The sequence below is a fragment of the Nomascus leucogenys genome, chromosome 6 (genome assembly GCF_006542625.1).
Source record: "Nomascus leucogenys isolate Asia chromosome 6, Asia_NLE_v1, whole genome shotgun sequence".
Taxonomy (NCBI): domain Eukaryota; kingdom Metazoa; phylum Chordata; class Mammalia; order Primates; family Hylobatidae; genus Nomascus; species Nomascus leucogenys.
Genome location: NC_044386.1, coordinates 95504193 through 95525448, shown reverse-complemented (window position 1 = coordinate 95525448; position 21256 = coordinate 95504193). Strand labels below are relative to the sequence as shown.

Sequence of the window (21256 nt, the reverse complement as noted above, 5' to 3'; positions counted from 1 at the left end):
AGGCTGAGGCAGGAGAATCATTTGAACCTGGGAGGCAGAGGTTGCAGTGAGTTGAGAGTGTGCCAGTGCACTCCAGCCTGGGTGACAGAGCGAGATTCAGTCTCAAAAAAAAAAAAAAAAAAAAAAAAAGCACCTAACTCATAGCATTGGCATGAATTCAATAGCCCATAAAGGCTTAGAATAGTGACTAGAAAATAGTATAGATTCAGTGACTATTAGCTATATTATTTATTTATTTAGAGATGAAGTCTTGCTCTGTTGCCCAGGCTGCAGTGCAGTGGCACAGTCTCAGCTCACTGTAATCTTCACCTCCCGGGTTCAAGCAATTCTCCTACCTCAGCCTCCGGAGTAGCTGGGATTACAGGCACCTACCACCAAGCCTGGCTAATTTTTTATTTTTAGTAGATACAGGGTTTCGCCATGTTGGCCAGGCTGGTCTCAAACTCTTGACCTCAGCTGATCGGCCCGCCTCGGCCTCCCAAAATGCTGTGATTACAGGCATGAGCCACCATTCCCGGCTATTAGATTATTAATATCCTTCTCAACATTCCAACTTTGATTAGCTGTACCAATATTTTGTTACATGTTGAGCTTTAAATAACTTGTGTTCTGTTCTGAAACTATATGAAGTTTAGCATGCTTTGGGAAATTGCTCTTAAACTGAATCTAAAACATGGAGACCAATAAGCAGCATTTATGCTATAATTACAGTATATTCACTGCAGAATCAGGTAGTGTGGTTAAATCAGGACAGAAAGGGATATAGTACTATTTCATTATATCCATGTTGCTGGATGGAGAAAGTTCAAGTATATAGATTTCTTTTTCTCTTATACTCCATCATATTGCTCAACATGATACTATATTTTAGCCTGCTTCATATTTGATCCATGACTTTTGCCATAGGTTTTTCTTTTCTTTTCTTTTCTTTTTTTTTTTCTTTTGAGACAGGGTCTTGCTCTGTTGCCAGGCTGGAGTGCAGTGGCATAATCAGTGCTCACTGCAGTCTTGACCTCCTGGGTTCAAGCTATCCTCCTGCCTCAGCCTCCATAGTAGTTGGGATCATAGGGATGTGCCACCACGCCAGGATAATTTTTGTATTTTTTGTAGAGACAGGGTTTCACTATGTTGCCCAGGCTGGTCTTGAACTCCTGGGCTCAAGTGATCCTCCCGCCTCAGCTTCCCAAAGTGCTGGGATTACAGGTGTGAGCCACTGCGCCCAGCCTCCACAGGTTTTTCTTTATCCTCCTGTGATTTCTCATTGCCTACTTCTTATAGAAAGTAGAAACAGGAAGCAGAAATAAATGTTTTCTCCATTTTATGAAAGATCTTCAAGATCCCCAAATTTTCTGTTAATTGATAATTTTTGTTTTGTTTTGTTTGAGATGGGGATTCACTCTGTCATCCAGGCTGGAGTGCAGTGGTGCGATTATGTCTCACTGCAGCCTCGAACTCCTGGGCTCCAGATATCCTCCCACCTCAGCCTCCCAAAGTGCTGGGATTACAAGCATGAGCCACCACTCCCGGCCCTTAAACTGTCAATTTAAGACACATTACTCTGTGGGTCTGCTGTATAACTGTCATCCTGGCCTGGCTCCATTTTTTTTCTGAGGTCCCATGTCTTCCTCTTTGTTGAGTTCGTTTTATCTTTGCTGGAGTACACCCTCAAGTAATTTTTTTCCGTAAAATTATATAGAAAAATCTTCTGAGTCTCTACATGTCTGAAAGCAATTTGGTCTGCATCATGCCTTCTCCATTTTTTTCCTCTTACTTCAACACTATGGCTTTCACTACACTCCAATAAAAATGATCTTGATATGTTAGCCAGGATCTCCTAATTCCCAAACCCAGTGGACACTTTTTTCCCTTTTATTTTTAATTGACATGTAATTGTACATATGTATAGGATACACAGTGATATTTTGATACCTGTATACAATGTGTGATGATTAAACCAGGGTAATTAGCATATCCATCACCTAAACATATATCATTTCTTCGTGTTGTGAATATTAAAATACTATCTTATAGCTTTTGGAAAATTATAATAAATTACTGTTAACCATATTTACCCCCCAGTACTATAGAGTACTATAACTTACTCCATCCATCTAGCTGTAATTTTTTATCTATTAGACAACCTCTCCCTGTCCTACCCTCTTCCTCACCCTTCCCAGCTTCTAATAGTCACAATTCTAAACTCTCTACTTCTATGAGCTCAAATTGTTTTAGCTCCCATACCTAGTGGACACTTTTAACCCTATCCATTTATTGTAGAATTTGACACTGTTGATACCCTCTGATTCTTAAAACTCTCAATTCCCTTGGTTCTTGGGACACTGTGCATCCTTTGCCCTTTTCCTCTCTTTTTGTTTCCTTTGAGGTTCTGCATCCTTTTCCCAACCTTTTTTTTTTTTTTTTGAGACAGAGTCTTTCTCTCACCCAGGCTAGAGTGCAGTGGTGTGATCTTGGCTCACTGCAACCTCCACCTCCCAGGTTCAAGTGATCCTCCTGCCTCAGCCTCCTGAGCAGCTGGGATTACAGGTGTGCACCACCATGCCTGGCTAATTTTTGTACTTTTAGTAGAGCCAGTGTTTGATCATGTTGGCCAGGCTGGTCTTGAACTCCTGGCCTCAAGCAATCCACCCACCTCAGCCTCCCAAAGTGCTGGGACTATAGGAGTGAGACTGTGCCCGGCCCTCTTCCCAACCTTTCAATACTGATATTCTCTGATGTCCCATCTCCACCCACTGATGGTCTTTCTCATAAATGGGCTTTCTGAAATAGCTCATCTAGCACTATGATTTCAGCCACCATCTGATGACAAAAAGCACTAAATGTCACACACGAATTTCAAAATTAGTCTATCCAAATCTTAATTGATTATCTTACCTCTATCCAAAGGCTGTTTCCATGCTTGTGGTTTTTATTTTGTCTTGTGAAGTTACCATCCACCCAAATCTTCCCATTTAAGAGCCATGGCGTCATCCTTAATCTTTCCCTCTTTTATAGCCCCCAACCAGTTGCCAAATCCTCTCAAATCTCTCAGAAATGTCTCTAGCGTTTTATCGTCTTCTCTATTCTCACTGCTACCCTAATTCAGATCCTCATTATTTCTCACTTGGATTACTGAAACAACTCCCAACTGGCCCCTCTGCCCTCGCCTGTGCCCTCGCCTCTCCTGTCAGTCCATCCTTCATTCAGTTAGTGATCATCCCAAAACAAAAAACGCATGACCACATCTTTTCTCTATTTAAGACCCTAGCTAGCTCCCTCCTGCTCACAGAATGTTTAAACTTATTAGTATCATACACAATCTTTTGCAATTAATCTCTCCCCATTTCCATTTCCAGCCCTCCCTCTCACCCTTCAACCCCACAAATTCTACAATTCAGCTGTAAGAAACTTCTGGGCTGGGCCCAGTGGCTCACGCCTGTAATCCCAGCACTTTGGGAGGCTGAGGCGGGCGGATCACAAGGTCAGGAGATCGAGACCATCCTGGCTAACACAGTGAAACCCCGTCTCTACTAAAAATACAAAAAAATTAGCCGGGCACGGTGGTGGGCGCCTGTAGTCCCAGCTACTCAGGAGGCTGAGGCAGGAGAATGACGTGAACCCGGAGGCAGAGCTTGCAGTGAGCTGAGATTGCACCACTGCACTCCAGCCTGGGTGACAGAGTGAGACTCCATCTCTAAATAAATAAATAAATAAAAGAAACTTCTGAAGATCACGGCCCCTGCTCACACCCTGTAATACTTCCTCTTGAAGACTCTATGCTTTTCTTTTTCCTCTTTTTTTTTTTTTTTTTTTTGAGACAGAGTCTTGCTCTGTTGCCCAGGCTGGAGTGCAGTGGCATGATTTCAGCTCACTGCAACCTCTGTCTCCTGGGTTCAAGCGATTCTCATGCCTCAGTTACCTGAATAGCTGGAATAACAGGCATGTGCCACCATGCCTGGCTAATGTTTGTATTAGTAGAGATGGGGTTTCACCATGTTGGCCAGGCTGCTCTTGAACTCCTGACTGCAAGTGATCCACCCGCCTTGGCCTACAAAGTGCTGGGATTACAGGTGTGAACCACCATGCCCAGCCTTTTTTTCCTTTTTTCTTTTTCTTTGAGATGGAGTCTCACTCTGTCGCCCAGGCTGGAGTGCAGTGGCGTGATCTCAGCTCACTGCAAGCTCTGCCTCCCGGGTTCATGCCATTCTCCTGCCTCAGCCTCCCGAGTAGCTGGGACTATAGGTGCCCACCACCATGCCTGGCTAATTTTTTGTATTTTTAGTAGAGACGGGGTTTCACTATGTTAGCCAGGATGGTCTTGATCTCCTGACCTCATGATCCACCCACCTCGGCCTCCCAAAGTGCTGGGATTACAGGCGTGAGCCACCACGCCCAACCACTTTTCTTTTTTTTTTTTTTCTTTTCAATAGAGACAAGGTCTCCCTATGTTGCCCTGGCTGGTCTCGAACTCCTGGGCTCAAGGGATCCTCCTGCCTTGGCCTCCAAAGTGCTAGGATTGTAGGTGTGAGCCACCATGCCTGGCTGATGCTTTTCTATTTACTGTTTCTTTCCTAACTTCTTCAGGCCCAGTTGCTCCCTATACACTCCCAGAGTACCCTGCTAATAACTTTTCATCATACTGTCTTATTGCCATCTATTTTCATCTTCCTCTATGGCTATGTCATTAACCCCTTAAAAGCCAGGCTTATGTTTTACTTATTGGTATCATCAGCACCTAGCATAGGTCTAACCACTAGAAGACACTTCAGTGGATGTTGAGGAAGAAAAGAGGACAGGACTTTGGGGAAAGATTATGTTCAGGAGGCAGGAAGAAGAGCCCTGCTGAGGGTGCTTTGAGGGTAACAAGGACCCTGTAGTCATAAAGGCCTAGCAGAAAATTTCAAGAAGCTATTTGATTGTTGCAAAGAAGTTGTAAGAGATGAGGTTGTCAATAGATCACTGGCTCTGGAGACTTGGAAGTCTCTGTGCACCTTCGGGAAAAGACATTCCAGTAGCCTGAGAAAGGAGCTGCTGAGATTTGAGGGGGGCTTAGGAGAGAGGGAGTGGTGAGGGAGCAGTTCTTTTTGACTTGACTTCTACAGCATTTGACATCAGCCCCTCACATTTGTTTAATCACTTTTCCCTTCTTTGGCTTCTATGATGTGACATTTTAAGGTCTCCTAGGATTCCTTCAAGGGCTGTGTGTTCCCTACTGCCCTTTAAATGTCAAGGTTTCCCAGGGTTCTGTTTTTAGCTCTGTCTCTGCTTAATCCATACACTCTCTCATTCATGATTATTTCAACAATGCCTACCTCCTGATGACTCCAGGTCCTCATCTCCAGCCCAGGACTCTCCCAGAGTCTCAGACCCATAGCTGTTAGTTCTGTCCACTGGACATGTAGATGCCCAGATGTGCAACAACCTCAGTATTTTTGAAACTCATCTCCTGCCACCAAAAATCTCCCCCTAAAACCTGTGTACCAATTTTCACCAAATATACCTATACTACCAAAGGGTATAACCCCAAATTTTCTTAACTCTTTCCTCTTCTCTAATCACTTAAGCCTTATCAATTCTATCATCTAGATCTAGAAATTCATCCCCTTTCTCCATCCCCACTGCCACTTCTTAAATTCTAGCCTTAAAATTTTTCAGCTGCATTATTACAGTCTCCCCATGTCTAGTCTCAATCCCCTCTTTCAGCCTTCTCCACACCACTTCCAAAGAAGTCTTTTTTCTCTAGTACTTTAAAAAAGATGCACAATTTATATACAATACACACATTTTAAGTGTACAGTTTGATGAATTTGAAAAGAACCACCAACCCAGTCAAGATGAGGCAGGAGAAGAGAGACTGGAGGCAGGGAACCTAAGGCCAATTCATGCTGACTTCCTAGAACTAAATCAAAAGGAAAGCCCCAACCTTCCATGCCCAAGTAACAAAAGGACCAGAGGGTACTCCCTTTGCAACACCACCCCCCTACCTGCTCCCTTTTTCTGCATGGCAGATGAAAAATTGGAAGTACCTCTGGTTGGTCCCCTCCTGCAAGCAATCAGGCTGGTTGTGGGCCAAGTCTTCATTTGCATAGGAGTATAACTTTGTAAGTTCACTTCAGCCTCTGATTGGTTGCTTTCTGCAACGAATCAGACGTCTGCATAGGGTGTAACTTTGTAACTTCACTTTAGCCTCTGATTAGTGCCCTCCCACAACCAATCGGACTGATCATGGGCCACTACTTCATTTACATAGGGTTTACAGCAAGTAACCAATGGGAAACCTCTAGAGGGTATTTAAACCCCAGAAAATTCTGTAACCAGGCTCTTGAGCCCCTTGCTTGGGCTGCTCCCAGCTTGTGGAGTGTACTTTCATTTTTCACAAATCTCTGCTTTTGTTGCTTCATTCTTTCCTTGCTTTGTTTGTGCATTTTGTCCAACTCTTTGTTCAAGACACCAAGAACCTGAACATACTCCACCGGTAACAAAGATATAAAACATTTCCATCACCCCAGAAAGTTCTCTAGTGACTTTGCAGTTAAACCTCTGACACCCAGAGGCAACTGCTGTCCTGATTTCTATCACCATTGCTTCACTGCCTGTTCTTAAAAATGGGATCCTATGGCATGGATTATTCTGTGCCTGCATTCTTCAGCTCAACATAATGTCTGAGACTCACCTAGGTTATTGCATCTATGAGTAGTTTGTTCCTTTATACTGCTGAGTAGTATCCAACTGTATGGGTATCCCATAGTTTGTTTTTTCCATTCACCTGTTGATGAAAAATTCAATCATTTCCAGTTTGGTTCTTATTAAAAAGTTGTTATGGACATTTTTTTTTTTTTGAAATGGAGTTTTGCTCTCATTGCCCAGGCTGGAGTGCAATGGCACGATCTCGGCTCAGTGCAACCTCCACCTCCCAGGTTCAATCAATTCTCCTGCCTCAGCCTCCTGAGTAGCTGGAACTAAAGGCGTGTGCCACCACATCCAGATAATTTTTTGTATTTTTAGTAGAGATGGGGTTTCACCATGTTGGCCAGACTGGTCTCAAACTCCTGACTTCAGGTGATCCACCTGCCTCGGCCTCCCAAAGTGCTGGGATTACAGGTGTAAGCCACCGTGCCCAGCCTATGAACATTTTTGTATGCCTTTTTTGGCATATATTTTCAATTCTTTTAGTTAAATACTCAGAAGTAGAACTGCCAGTTTGTAGGGTAGGTGTATGTTTAACTTTATAAGTGACTGCCAAACACTTTCCAAAGTGGCTATAGCATTTTATAACACCACCAGCCATGTGTGAGAGTTTCTGTTGCCTAAAGTGGTCTTTTGAAAATGCAATTCTGGGCCAGGCATGGTGGCTTACGCCTGTAATCCCAGCACTTTGGGAGGCTGAGGCAGGTGGATCAACTGAGGTCAGGAGTTTGACACCAGCCTGACCAACATGGTAAAACCCTGTCTTTACTAAAAATAAAAACAATTAGGCAGGTGTGGTGGTGCATGCTTGTAGTCCCAGCTACTCGGGAGGCTGAGGCAGGAGAATAGGTTGAACCCAGGAGGTGGAGGTTGCGGTAAGCCGAGATCACACCACTACACTACAGCCTAGGTGACAGAGCAAGACTCCATCTCAAAAAAAAAAAAGAAAGAAAAGAAAGGCCGGGCACAGTGGCTCACGCCTGTAATCCCAGCACTTTTGGGAGGCCGAGGCGGGCGGATCACAAGATCAGGAGATAGAGACCATCCTGGCTAACACAGTGAAACCCCATCTCTACTAAAATTACAAAAATTAGCCACCTGTGGTGGCGGGCGCCTGTAGTCCCAGCTATTCAGGAGGCTGAGGCAGGAGAATGCCGTGAACCTGGGAGGCAGAGCTTGCAGTGAGCTGAGATCACGCCACTGCACTCCAGACTGGGCGACAGAGCAAGACTCTATCTCAAAAAAAGAAAACGGAAAAGAAAAAAGAAAAAGAAAATACAAATCTGATCATACTATTTCCCTACTTAAAAACTTATCTCTGGGCCGGGCACAGTGGCTCATGCTTGTAATCCTAGCACTCTAGGAGGCCGAGGCAGGCAGATCACGAGGTCAGGAGTTCAAGACCAGCCTGGCCAATATGGTGAAACCCCATCTCTACTAAAAATACAAAAAATTAGCTGGGCATGGTGGCATGAGCCTGTAGTCCCAGCTACTCGGGAGGCTGGGGCAGAAGAATCGCTTGAACCCGGGAGGCAGAGGTTGCAGTGAACCAAGATTGTGCCACTGCACTCCAGCCTGGGCAACAGAGCGAGACTCTGTCTCAAAAAAAAAAAAAAAAAAAAAAAAAAACACCTCATCTCTGGCTCTTAAATATGTCCAAATTCCATCAGAAATAGGCAAGGCCCTTCATGACCTGTGTCCCAGTTGCCCAAACTCATCTCTTGCTATTTCTCCATATGTTTGTTCCCTTCATGCCTGTCATGCTGACCTCACTTAGTTCCCTTAACTCATGAAGTCTTTTCACATCTTTGTATAAACCCTTCCTGCTGCCAGAATGCCACCGTCTTCCTTATTTGCATAGTTAATGCCTACTCATCCTTTCCTTTTCTTTTATTTTCTTTTTCTTTTTGAGACAGGGCTTTGTTTTGTTGCCCAGGCTGGAGAGCAGTGGTGCAATCTCAGCTCATTGTAGCTTCTAACTTCTGGACTCAAGCAATCCTCCTACCTCAGCCTCCTGAGTAGCTGGGACTACAAGCATGTATCACCACACCAGGCTAATTTTTTTTTATTTTTCATAAAGACAGGGTCTCGCTATGTTGCCCAGGCTGGTCTTGAACTCCTGGGCTCTGGTGATCCATCTGCCTCAGACAACCCAACACTTTGATGTCATTCCTGTAATGAGCGACCACACGCCTGGCTGCTCATCTTTTCAGAGTGTTACTGATTACATCACCCCCCACCCCAAGTTAACTGCTACAATGTGTGCTCCCATGACATACAGAGCCTGACCCCATCCTAATACTCTGCTCAAAGCATTATAATACATTATTTCCTTCTCTCTACCTGACCCACTCTTGGAATACTCTTTTCCCTCCCTCCTTTCCTTCTACCACTGTTTGATGATGGCCCACCACCGGACAGACACTATGTTGGGTGATGTACACAGAACGGTGAATTAAAACAGTCACAGCCCCTGCTCCCATGAGACTTACGGTAGGGCAGAAAAGACAATCGAGTAATTACACTCATAAATGGAGAATTAGAAACTGAGTCAATTGTTCTGAAGAAAGGAAGTGATGGGTCTACCAGCACATAAAAGGAGAATCTGGTCTAGATGGTGTGGGGGTGAGGGCATGGAAGCCTTCTTTGAAGAAATAATGTTTGAACTGGGAGCTAAAGGAGATGCAGGAATTAAGTGGGGGAAGTATGTTTCCTCCCTATGGTGGAAGGGAATATGGGACTGTTCGAGAAACAGAAATTAAGCCGGTGAGCCTGGGGAAAAAAGACTGATGGGCCTCACCTGATGGACGAGTGTCAGGCCAGTGCCAGACTAGGAGCTGCCAAGAATTTGGTCATTACCTTGCTCGAGACCAAGGAGCAGGAAAACTGGTATTAATAGTATCAGCCTTGCTTGCAGTGAGCTGAGATCGCACCACTGCACTCCAGCCTGGCAACAGAGCAAGACTCCATCTCAAAAAAAAAAAAAAGAGTATCAGCACCCCTGACGGCTCCCCACTGCTTGTCATTGCACCTAGCACGTGAACATTGATACAGTTTGGATGTTTGTCCTCTCCAAATCTCATGCTGAAAGATGATCCCCAGTGTTGGAGGTGGGAACTAGTGGGAGGTGCTTGGGTCATGGGGGTGGATCCCTCATGAATGGCTAGGTCCCCTCCCCACGGGAACAAGTGAGTTCTTGCTCTATTAGTTCATGCCACAGCTAGTTGTTGTTGTTGTTTTAGACAGAGTCTTGCTCTGTCGCCCAGCCTGGAGTGCAATGGTGCAATCTCTGCTCACTGCAACCTCCTCCTCCTGGGCTGAAGTGATTCTCCTGTCTCAGCCTCCCGAATAACTGGGATTACAGGTGCCGGCCACCATGACTGGCTAATTTTTGTATTTTTAGTAGAGACGGGGTTTCACCATGTTGGCCAGGCTGGTCTCGAACTCCTGACCTCAAGTGATCTACCCACCTTGGCCTCCGAAAGTGCTGGGATTACAGGCGTGAGCCACCATGCCCAGCCACACAGCTGGTTGTTTAAAGAGCCTGGCGGCTCTCTTGCTTCTTCTTTCACCATGTGCCACGCTTGCCTCCCCTTCACCTTCTGCCATGAGTAAAGGCATCCTATCAGAGGTGTTAACTGATTATTTCACATCTGCACCCCCACTAGCCCAAGTTAATTGCTGCAATTCTGTGCTCCAATAACATACAGGGCCTGACTCCCTCATAATACTCTGTTCAAAGCATTATAATACATTATTTTCTTCTCTCTACCTGACCAACTCTTGGAATACACTTTCCCTTCTTCCCTCCCTTCTACCACTGTTAATGCGTGAAAACCTTTACTGAAAACCTCACCAGAAGCCAAGCAGATACCAGTGCCATGCCGAACCATGAGCCAAAGAAACTGATTTTCTTTATAAACTATCCAGTCTCAGGTATTCCCTTATAGCAATGCAAAATGGACTAAAACAGTCATGCATAACATATATTTGTTAAATTAATAAAGTTTAGAAGTGTTCAAGAAATTTGACATCTAAAGGAAAAAGCGACTATATGTATTTTGAGCAGGCTACAGGGTTGTGGGAAGAGTTTTTAAGCGAAGACATGACTTCAGTTTGTTGACGCAATACAGCCAACAGAGGATGAAGAGATGAAGCATGGAAATACGGTTCTGACATAGGTGGGAGGGGATGGAATTGAGAATACAAAGATCATTAGTTTTGAAAAAGAAGAACGATTCTTCCTTTGAGGTAAGAGAAAAGGGTAGGAAAATGGGGAAAGCTCTAGAGGAAAAAACACTACCGCTGGGAGAGGCATTGTTACAGTCATGTGGTCCAGGGGGCATTTTCCTAAATCTGCATGATGCCATCAGATAGGCACTCTTTTCCAGCTGTGTCATGGATTGTCCCCATGGTGGGCAGATTTGCAGTGTGGTGACCATGTAACTGGTAGTGCTGGAAGCTTTCTCATACATTCACCATCTACCAAATTTTTACAACAACCTCCAAGTATACAGACCCGATTTACAGATATGGACACTCAGGTTCAGGGAGGTGAAGAACCTTGCCACTGTCTACACTGTCAGTGAGTGTCTGACCTGGAACTGGAACCTAGGTCCAATGGACTCAACCGCGAGGAGCCAGGGCAACTGGGAAGCCTATTCATTTGGTTCCCTTCTTATTGGCTTTAGAGGTTTTGCTTCGTATGGCTGGAACATCATCGTTAGTGAGCCCAGGCACAGTGCAAGGTGATATAGGCAGTTTTTGCCTTAAGGGGGGGTTTAATTTTCATAATGTGACCTCCAGGGTCTCCTATGAATGAACTAAGAAATAAGGCAGTTTGGGGATGCAGAAGGTAAATACTCTGGCAGAGAATACATTATCCTTTTATTGGAAACGGAAGGATAAGACAGGAATACTGGAGTGCATTACAGGTTAAGCTAACTAAAGATGAGGGCAATGACTTGTCCATAGTCAATAGCATGAAAGAAAAGTAACATGGAGACTTGCCTTCTTGTGACCTTTTGAACTCAGTACACGAATGCCAAGATGACAATAACCTGAGTGGTAACCAGAGAGAGTGATTATAGGTGAGGCAGCTGTTAGAAGAAGAATCTATCCCAATAGAGAAAGGGGCCTTCAGAATCATCCCCAGGGTGCTGGGTACAGTGGCTCATGCCTGTAATCCCAGCACTTTGGGAGGCCAGGTGGAAGGGTCGTTTGAAGCCAAGGGTTGGAGACCAGCCTGGGCAACATAATGAGACCTCATCTCTACGAATTAAAAAAAAAAAAAATTAGCTGGGCACAGTGGTGCACGCCTGTAGTCCTAGCTACACTGAGGCTGAGGTGGGAGGACTGCTTGAGCCCAGGAGTTTGAGGCTGCAGTGAGCTATCATCAGGCCATTTCACACTAGCTTGGGTGGCAGAGCGAGACCCTGTCTCCTAAAAAAAAAGAAAAAAAAATCCGTGGCATGTCCATGCAGAGTTACAAAGCTGTGAAGGCCCTGGGCTAGGAGACAGGTGGCCGCTCCAGCAAAGACCAGCAGGTGATATGGGAACTAGCTCCATCTGTAGAGAGCAGTACTGCGGAAATAATCCTAATGAGAGGACGGCAGGAGGGCTCAGCGGGCAGGTAGTTGTTCCCAGTTTTAAATGGTGACTTTGGCGGGGCACGGTGGCTCACGCCTGTAGTGCCAGCACTTTGGGAGGCTAAGGGGGGCGGATCACGAGGTTGGGAGTTCGAGACCACCTGACCAACATGGTGAAACCCCGTCTCTACTAAAAATACAAAAATCAGCCAGGCGTGGTGGTACACACATGTAATCCCAGCTACTCAGGAGGCTGAGGCAGGAGAATCGCTTGACCCGGGAGGCAGAGGTTGCAGTGAGCCAAGATCGTGCCACTGCACTCCAGCCTGGGTGACAGAGAGAGACTGTCTCACAAAAAAACAAGGCAAAACAAACAAACAAAAAAAGAAACGGTGCCTTTAGGATTTATTTTATTTATTTATTTTTGAGACAGGGTCTCGCTCTGTCACCCAGGCTTGAGTGCAGTGGCACGATCTCGGCTCACTGCATCCTCTGCCTCCTGGGTTCAAGCAATCCTCCCACCTCAGCCTCCTGGGTAGCTGGGATTACAGGCACCTGCCACCATGCCTGGCTAATTTTTGTATTTTTAGTAGAGACAGGGTTTCACCACATTGGCCAGGCTGGTCTCAAACTCCTGACCTCAAGTGATCTGCCCGCCTTGGCCTCCCAAAATGCTGGGACTATAAGTGTGAGCAACCACGCCCGGCCGAAGGATCTTAAAAGGAAACATCACTGTTAAGTCATTGCTGACACAGATAAGGTGGCCTCTCAATTACTGCCAAGCGTCTTTATGCTATCTTATAGCTCTTGCACTTACAAATTGAGGTCTATTTAGTCTGTGCTGTCGTTGACCTCATATTTATTTACCATAATCAAGATTCACTTTAGTCTTGGCATCTTTTCCAAACTTACGACCTATAGTGGGTTGACTCATGTCCTGCTGCACTGCCCCCACCCCTCCCACCGCCCTAATTCATATCTACCTAAAACCTCAGATAGTGATTTTTTTTTTTTTTTTTTGAGACAGAGTCTCACTCTGTCCCAGGCTGGAGTGCAGTGGCATGATCTTGGCTCATGGCAAGCTCCGCCTCCCGGGTTCACTCAGCCTCCCGAGTAGCTGGGATTACAGGCACACACCACCAGGCCTGGCTAATTTTTGTATTTTTAGTAGAGATGGGGTTTCACCATGTTGGCCAGGCTGGTCTCGAACTCCTGACCTCGTGATCTGCCCGCCTCAGCCTCCCAAAGTGCTGGGATTACAGGCGTGAGCCACCATGCCCAGCCAGAATGTGATCTTATTTAGAAATAGTATCTTTGCAGAGGTAACTAGTTGAGGTCATACTAGATTAAGGTGGGCCCTAAATCCAATGGCAAGTGTCCTTATAAGGAAGAAGAGTAACCAGGAGACCTGCCTTCCTGCGACTTTTTTTTTTTTTGAGGTGGTGTCTCGCTCTGTTGCCCAGGCTGGAGTGCAATGCCACAATCTCAGCTCACAGCAACCTCTGCCTCTGGGGTTCAAGCGATTCTCCAGCCTCAGCCTCCCGAGTAGCTGGGACTACAGGCGTGTGCCACCACGCCCGGCTAATTTTTGTATTTTTAGTAGAGATGGGTTTTTACCATGTTGGCCAGGCTGGTCTCGAACTCCTGGCCTCAAGTGATCTACCCACTTAGGCCTCCCAGAGTGCTGGGATTATAGGCGTGAGCCCCCGTGCACATCCCCTGTGACCTTTTGAGCTCAGAATACGAATGCCAAGATGGCAATAACCTGGGTGGTAACCAGAGTGATTATGGGTGGGGCAGAGAAGAGAGGGCCTTGGGAAGACAGAGACAGAGATTGGCTTTATGCTGCCACAGCCAAGGAATTTGGCTTTGTTGGAAAAGGAAGAATTTTCCCCCAGAGCCTATGGGGGGAGTGTGGCCCTGCCAGCACCTTGATATTGGACTTCTGTCCTCTAGAACTGTGAGAGAATAAATTCCCATTGTTTTAAGCCACCCAGTCTGTGGCAGTATTTTAATACAGCAGCCACGGGAAACTCATACACGAGTTGAGGTTGTTCTTCCCTTTAGGGAAGGAACTCTCCAGCCCTGGCAGTTCCTCAGTTCACCCTCATATGTAAGTGCCCAGAAAAAAAACTGCTGAATAAACACATTTCCCAGATTTTGAATTGAGGGAGAAGTGTGATGTCCCTTGAGGTAGCACAGAGAGATCAATGGTGACATTAGATAGTATCTGGAAGACCCAAAGGCTGTGTATCAATTTTCATCGTGTGGCTTTAGCTTGGCAAATTTACTAAGTGTCAGGATGTGGCTTCAAGTTTTGTCAGACTCAAGGTTGAGTCAAACGTAGCATGATTAGCTAAGTCGTGCTAATCAGACTCACAAAAAATAAAAATCAAGCTGAAAATGTATTCATCTGTGTGTGTGTGAGAAAGAGAGAGGAGGCTTTTATTCCAGTATTGAAAATGCTCATATTCACTACTGGGGCCCCAGGTCAGAATACCTGGAAGCTGCTCCGTGACTGTAAGTCGCATGGAATCAAAGCAAAGAGGCAGGGCACCTTGAGGGGATCCATCCGGGCCACGGGGAAGCCCAGTGACCCTTCCAGGACCACAACAAAGCTTTTGTCTCCAGCACCACAAAGTTCAGGCCTGACAGAGTCAGCGACATTTGCCGCAAATCTGTAGTTCTCTGGCTTCTCTTCTCTATGTTCTCAGGTCAATTGCCCAACTTCCACCCACACGGTTTTTCTCTAAACAGGATGTTAAACAAATGGATACTAAATGACAACTGTGTTCTGGACTTGCCTCCCTTACAAAGAAGGTCACCTTGGCTAAAGTACTGGGTTCTTTCAAATCCACATTTACCATGTGCTTATTCCCACAAGAATGAATACCATCTGTATTAGTTTCTTTCGGCTGCTAAAACAAATCACCAAAAACTTGGTGGCTTCAAACAATAGACACTTATTCTCTCACAGTTTTGGAGGCCAGAGGTCCAAAATCAAGGTGTCGTGAGGGCCTAGCTCCCTCTAAGGCTTGTAGGGGAAAATCCATTCCTTTCTTCTTCCAGCTTCTGGTCACTCCAGGAACTCCTTGGCTTGTGGCTTCATCATTCCAGTCTCTGTATCCACGGTCATGTTGCTGCCACAACTTCTTCTGAGGCTAATCTTCCTCTGCCTCTCTCCTATAAGGACACTTGTGATTGTATTTATGGCCCATCTGATAATCCAGAATTATCTTAAGATCCTTAACTTAATCTCATCTGCAAAGACCCCTTTTCCAGATAAGCCAACATTCACAGGTTCCAGGGATTTGTGTGGATATCTTGTACAGGACCAGCTTTTGACTTACCAAACCACCATTTGTGGATTTTGAGGACTGGGATTGTATCCGTGTTGATATGTCTTCAATGTCTCACACATGAATGAAAATAAATAGGCAAATTAAGCCAATCTTATTTCCAAATTCAAAGGCACCTCACCGTCACTATGCATAATTGACATCCCTCTAAAAGGTTATCCGACGGCCAGGCACAGTGGTTCACATCTAATCCCAGCACTTTGGGAGGCAGAGGTGGGTCGATCACTTTGAGCTCAGAAGTTCGAGACCAGCCTGGGCAACATGGCGAAACCCTGTCTCTATAAAAAATTCAAAAATTAGCCAGGTGTGGTGGCATGCACCTGTAGTCCCCGCTATTTGGGAGGCTGAGGCTGGAGAATCACTTGAGCCCATGAAGCAGAGGTTGCAGTGAGCCAAGACTGTGCCACCACACTCCAGCCGGGTGACAGAGTGAGGCCTTGTCTCAAAAAAAAAAAAAAAAAAAAAAAAAGGTTATTCAGAGTTTTTATCCTCAATACATGACTGGATTTCATGTGTGCATAGTTGAAAATGAATTACTTCTGGCAATGAATCCATCTCTTCAGGCCAGCCTATTATAAATTGTAATCACAATCAGCATCATCTTTAAATATGCTATCAAATACTCTTGCATAATTATCTTTTGCCCTACCTGTTCAAATCCTTTCTACCTTTTGAGGCCCACCTAATGCCCGACCTTCCTAGGAACCATTTATGACAGTTCCTTACCCTCCACACCTGCTCATGACCTTGCCTAACTATGAGGTCTTCTTGCTCGGCCTGTGAGTATCACTTCTGCCTAGGAATTGGTAAACTCTTCCTGAGTGGGATTTTCTTTCTCAAATAAGACTCGATGTATGTAATAGAGCATATTGTTGGAATTTTGTTTAATTGTTGGTTTATGAATGTAAAGGGACCGTGTGAATATTTAAGCATAGGCGAGAGCCCACATCAAAACAATACTGTTGTTTACTCTCAGGCAGGAAAGAGGCACCCATTGCTTGAGGGTCCAAGAGAAGGAGGGTATTTATATTGGGTTAATTGATTTGGAAAGTTAGATGTTTGTCTCCTGGAAGATGAGATATTTAACATTCAGCTAGAAGAGAAAGTTTTCTTATGTAACTGGTAACTAGAAAGATAATCAAGAAGCAGGAGAGGTGATTTACTATCAAGAAATAAGGCACAGATCTTCAGGATGGAACGTTAGAAGGCTTGAAGAGCTGTCTTCTTGGCCAGGCACAGTGGCTCATGCCTGTAATCCCAACACTTTGGGAGCCCTAGACAGGAAGATCACTTGAGTCGAGGAGTTTGAGACCAGCTTGGGCAACAAAGTGAAACCCTGTTTCTACAGAAAAATTTAAAAATTAGCCAGGCATGGTGGTGTGTACCTGTGGTCCCAGCTACTCGGGAGGCTGAGGGAGGATTGCCTGGTCCTGGAATATGGAGGCTGCAGCAGTGAGCCATGATTGTGCCACCGCACTCCAGCCCAGGACACAGAGAAAGACTGTGTCTCAAAAATAAAAAATAAAAAAAAAAAAGCTGCCTTCCCTTCATTCTCCTCCAGAATTTGGTGAATAATTTGTGTAGACAAAATACAGCCCCAATTTAAAAATGTACGTGATAGATCAGAAAAGAACCCTAAGAATCATGAGACTCAGATCTGACACTCCTATATAGCTAAGTCTTGGACTCTTAACCTATTTTAAAGGCAAGGGCTGTGGTGTGATTCATTTTGGTTACTCTCTGTGCCTAGAAGTGTGAAGCACATAGAAAGTGTCTGATAAATGTCCGCTGAATTAATGAAGCAACAAACTGAGGGGGAACTGCCTGATTGAGGAGTCCCCAACATGTCATATCATTAAGTTGTCACAGACCCTGGTGTCTGAAGCTTCATCTCGAACATAAGCCATGACCTTCATATTGCCAAGTAAAACACGCAACCTCTTAGGCGCATTAGACACAACCGATTACTTACAGCTCCTTGAAACACTATTTTGCCTAGCTTTCAGGAGACCACACCATCTGGTTTTCCTCTCCCTTCATTGAATGCTCCTTCTCAATTTCCTCCTCTGGATTTTCCTCCTCCTCTTGACCTCTAACTGTTGCTATGCCCCAGGCCTTATTACTCAGCCCCTTTCTCTTCTCCATCTACCTTCTCTCCCAGGGCCTAGGTGAGCTCATTCAATGTCATGGCTCAAAATGTCATCCACATACCCTGGCTCTAAAATTTCTGTCTCCAGCCCCATCTTCTCCCCTGAATTTCAGACTTGCATATCCAACTGTCTACTTGACATCTTCAATTAGATGTCTCACAGATTGTAAAATGTAACATGATTGAAACAGAACTCTTTATTTCCCCCTACTTAAAATCTGCTCCTCCTCCATCTCCACTGGAATAAATGGCAATTTTATCCCTCCAATTGTTCAGGCCAAAAACCTTGAAGTTAATCTTGACTTCTTTCTCTCCCACCCCACAACCAATCCATCAGCAAATCCTACCAGCTCCACCTTCAAAATATATCCAGAATCCAACCCCATGCCCCACACCGACAGCACCCTGGTTCAAGCTACCTCATCTCTTACCTGGGTTACTGAAACTGCCCCCTAAGTGCCTTCCTGTCTCCTCGCCCCATGTGGTCTACCTCCACATCACAGCCAAGTGACTCTTCTCAAACGGTCTCAGTCATGCCACTCCTCTGCTGTCAATACTCCAAGGTGTCCCAGTAAATTTTATGAAATTCAAATCCTCACCATGGTCTACAAGGCCCTAAATTCTCCCTTTCCAGTTTATCTCCTGTCCCCTTAATCTCAACATTCTCATTCCACAGGCCTCTTTGCTCTTCTCAGCAAAGAGGACATATAATACATTAAAACATATTATAAAATAAAATATTATATAAGTATTAATTTGAGATGTCAATATCATAAAGTGGGGGTAGGGCAAAGCTGTAAAGGAATAGAGTTTTTGTGTTTAATGGGTACAATTTTGACTTTGCAAGGTGAAAAGAATTCCAGACGTGGATGGTGGTGACGACTGCACAACATCCATGTACTTAACACCCCTGAACCATACATTTAAACATGGTTAAAACTGTAAATTGCATGTTATGTGTATTTTACCCCAATGAAAAATGAAAAATAAAAAATCATTCATATACAGATACGTGCATGTGAATAACCAGTCTGAAAGGACAGGCGCAAAAGGTGAATAATAATTATCTATGTGTGGTAGGATTATAGATAACTTTTTTCCTTAATGCAAAAAAGCATTTCTAATTTATGCATTATGTGAATTATGCAATTTATGTGCGACTTTTATGTATTCCTTGTACAATAAAAACACATGAAAAGCTGTGTATAAAACTTATACCCAATGTGGCAATAGTATTCAACTACAAACAAAATCTGAAAATAAAACATGTGTCACAAACTACAGGCCTCAAACGTCCTATTGAGTATGGTCAATTTCAATGGCCTCATCTCCACAGGAACTGGACAAGAGGCCAGGAGAATTCAGTTTTTCAAATGCAGACTCAGGTGGAAATGCGGATGTTGACTGTCTGACACAGGCCAATCATGCCACACATGAAGAAGCTCTTGCAAAATTCTGAATATTTCTACGATGTGTCATTTGATAGTGTGGCGTCTTTTGACACAGACCAAGCTACAAAGCTGCCTACGGTGTATAATTAAGGGTTTCAGATATACTAAGGTTTTCTTCTGCCAAATGCCATTCATCTATGCTTGACTCTTCCAACAAATATAACCGAAGTACAATTTGTAAAGCCAACTCACTGTGTGAATTATTTTGTCCTGCTGTTTTAAGGAACTGCACCGTATACAGAAGTAGAGAAATTTGGCCTGGCATGGTGGCTCATGCCTATAATCCCAGCAGTTTGGGAGGCCAAGGTGGGTGGATCACTTGAGGCCAGGAGTTCGAGACCAGCCTGGCCAACATGGTGAAACCCCATCTCTACTAAAAACACAAAAATTAGCCAGGCATGGTGGCGGGTACCTGTAATCCCAGCTACTCAGGATGCTGCAGCAGGAGAATCACTTGGACCTGGGAGGCAGAGGTTGCAGTGAGCCGAGATCGCACCACTGCACTCCAGCCTGGGTGATGGAGCAAGACTTAGTCTAAAAAAAAAACAAAAACAAAAACAAAAAACGGCCAGGCAAAGTGGCCCATGCCTGTAATCCCAGCATTTTGGGAGGCTGAGGCAGGTGGATAACCTGAGGTCAAGAGTTCGAGACCAGCCTGAACGACATGGTAAAACCCCATCTCCACTAAAATTACAAAATTAGCTGGGTGTGGTGATACATGCCTGTAATCCCAGCTACTTGGGAAGCTGAGGCAGGAGAATCACTTGAACCCAGGAGGCAGAGATTGCAGTGAGCCAAGATCGTACCATTGCACTCCAGCCTGGGCAACAAGAGTGAAACTCCATCTCAAAAAAAAAAAGAAGGCTGGACGTGGTGGCTCATGCCTGTAATCCCAGTACTTTGGGAGGCTAAGGCAGGTGGATCACAAGGTCAGAAGTTTGAGACCAGCCTGGCCAACATGGTGAAACCCTGTCTCTATTAAAAATACAAAAATTAGCTGGGCATGGTGGTGTGCGCCTGTAATCCCAGCTTCTCAGGAGAGATCATGCCACTGTACTCCAGCCTGGTGACAGAGCAAGACTCCGTCCCAAAAAAAAGAAAGAAAAAAAAAAGTAGAGAAATTATTCTGGGATACCTAAACCACAGAGCCCAATCCCATCATTGGACAGGAGAGGATGCCAGGACCCAGGAAAGTGAAGACCCAGGAAAGTGAAGCGACTTGTCCAGAGGCTCACTCCTACTTTGTGAAAAAGCTGGGACTAGACTCAGGAAGTCCTGAGGCCTTAGTCCAGTGCTGCTGCCTTTTTTTTTTTTTTGACAGAGTTTTTTGCTCTTGTTGCCCAGGATAGAGTGCAATGGCGCAATCTCGGCTCACCGCAACCTCCACCTCCCAGGTTCAAGCAATTCTCCTGCCTCAGCCTCCCGAGTAGCTGGGATTACAGGCATGCACCACCACGCCCAGCTAATTTTATATTTTTAGTATAGATGGGGTTTCTCCATGTTGATCAGGCTGGTCTCGAACTCCTGACCGAAGGTGATCCGCCCGCCTTGGCCTCCCAAAGTGCTGGGATTACAGGCGTGAGCCACTGCGCCCAGCCGGTCCAGTACTTCTTTTCAAAACTTGGAATGTCATCTTTGGAAAAGGAGAGTAACTAATAACCATCTGAATGTGGTTACAACTGGAAATACGTTTATTTCTCTCCAACCTTTGTCTTCAAACTGGCCCTGCTGGTTCTCTCTTCCCCGCCCCTTGATGATAACTTTGACAGACTTCATAGCTTTCTGGTTACTCACAATTTCAAGAACCTCAATTAAGGTTAATTTTCAGGTGTTTAAAAAAAAAAAAAGCCGAATCTGGTCTAAATCAAATCTTTAACTTGACACCCAGTTCAAAGCTCTTCCCCCTGCCCTGGCTAAGACTGAGCACAGCTCGAGGTCTTGCAGCAAGGAAGCGGGGAAAGCCTGCTCTTTCTCTCCTCCTCCCCCCTGTCCCCCACTGCTTCTTGCTTTCCGGGGTCAGTGATG

The 21256-nt window shown here is 45.0% G+C and overlaps 1 protein-coding gene across 5 annotated transcripts in view; it reads right to left on the bottom strand.

Annotated features, from left to right (window-relative positions):
* The window catches only part of TMEM266 (transmembrane protein 266), a 144892-nt gene that overhangs the window by 111794 nt on the left and 11842 nt on the right, over positions 1-21256 (bottom strand). The window lies entirely within an intron of this gene.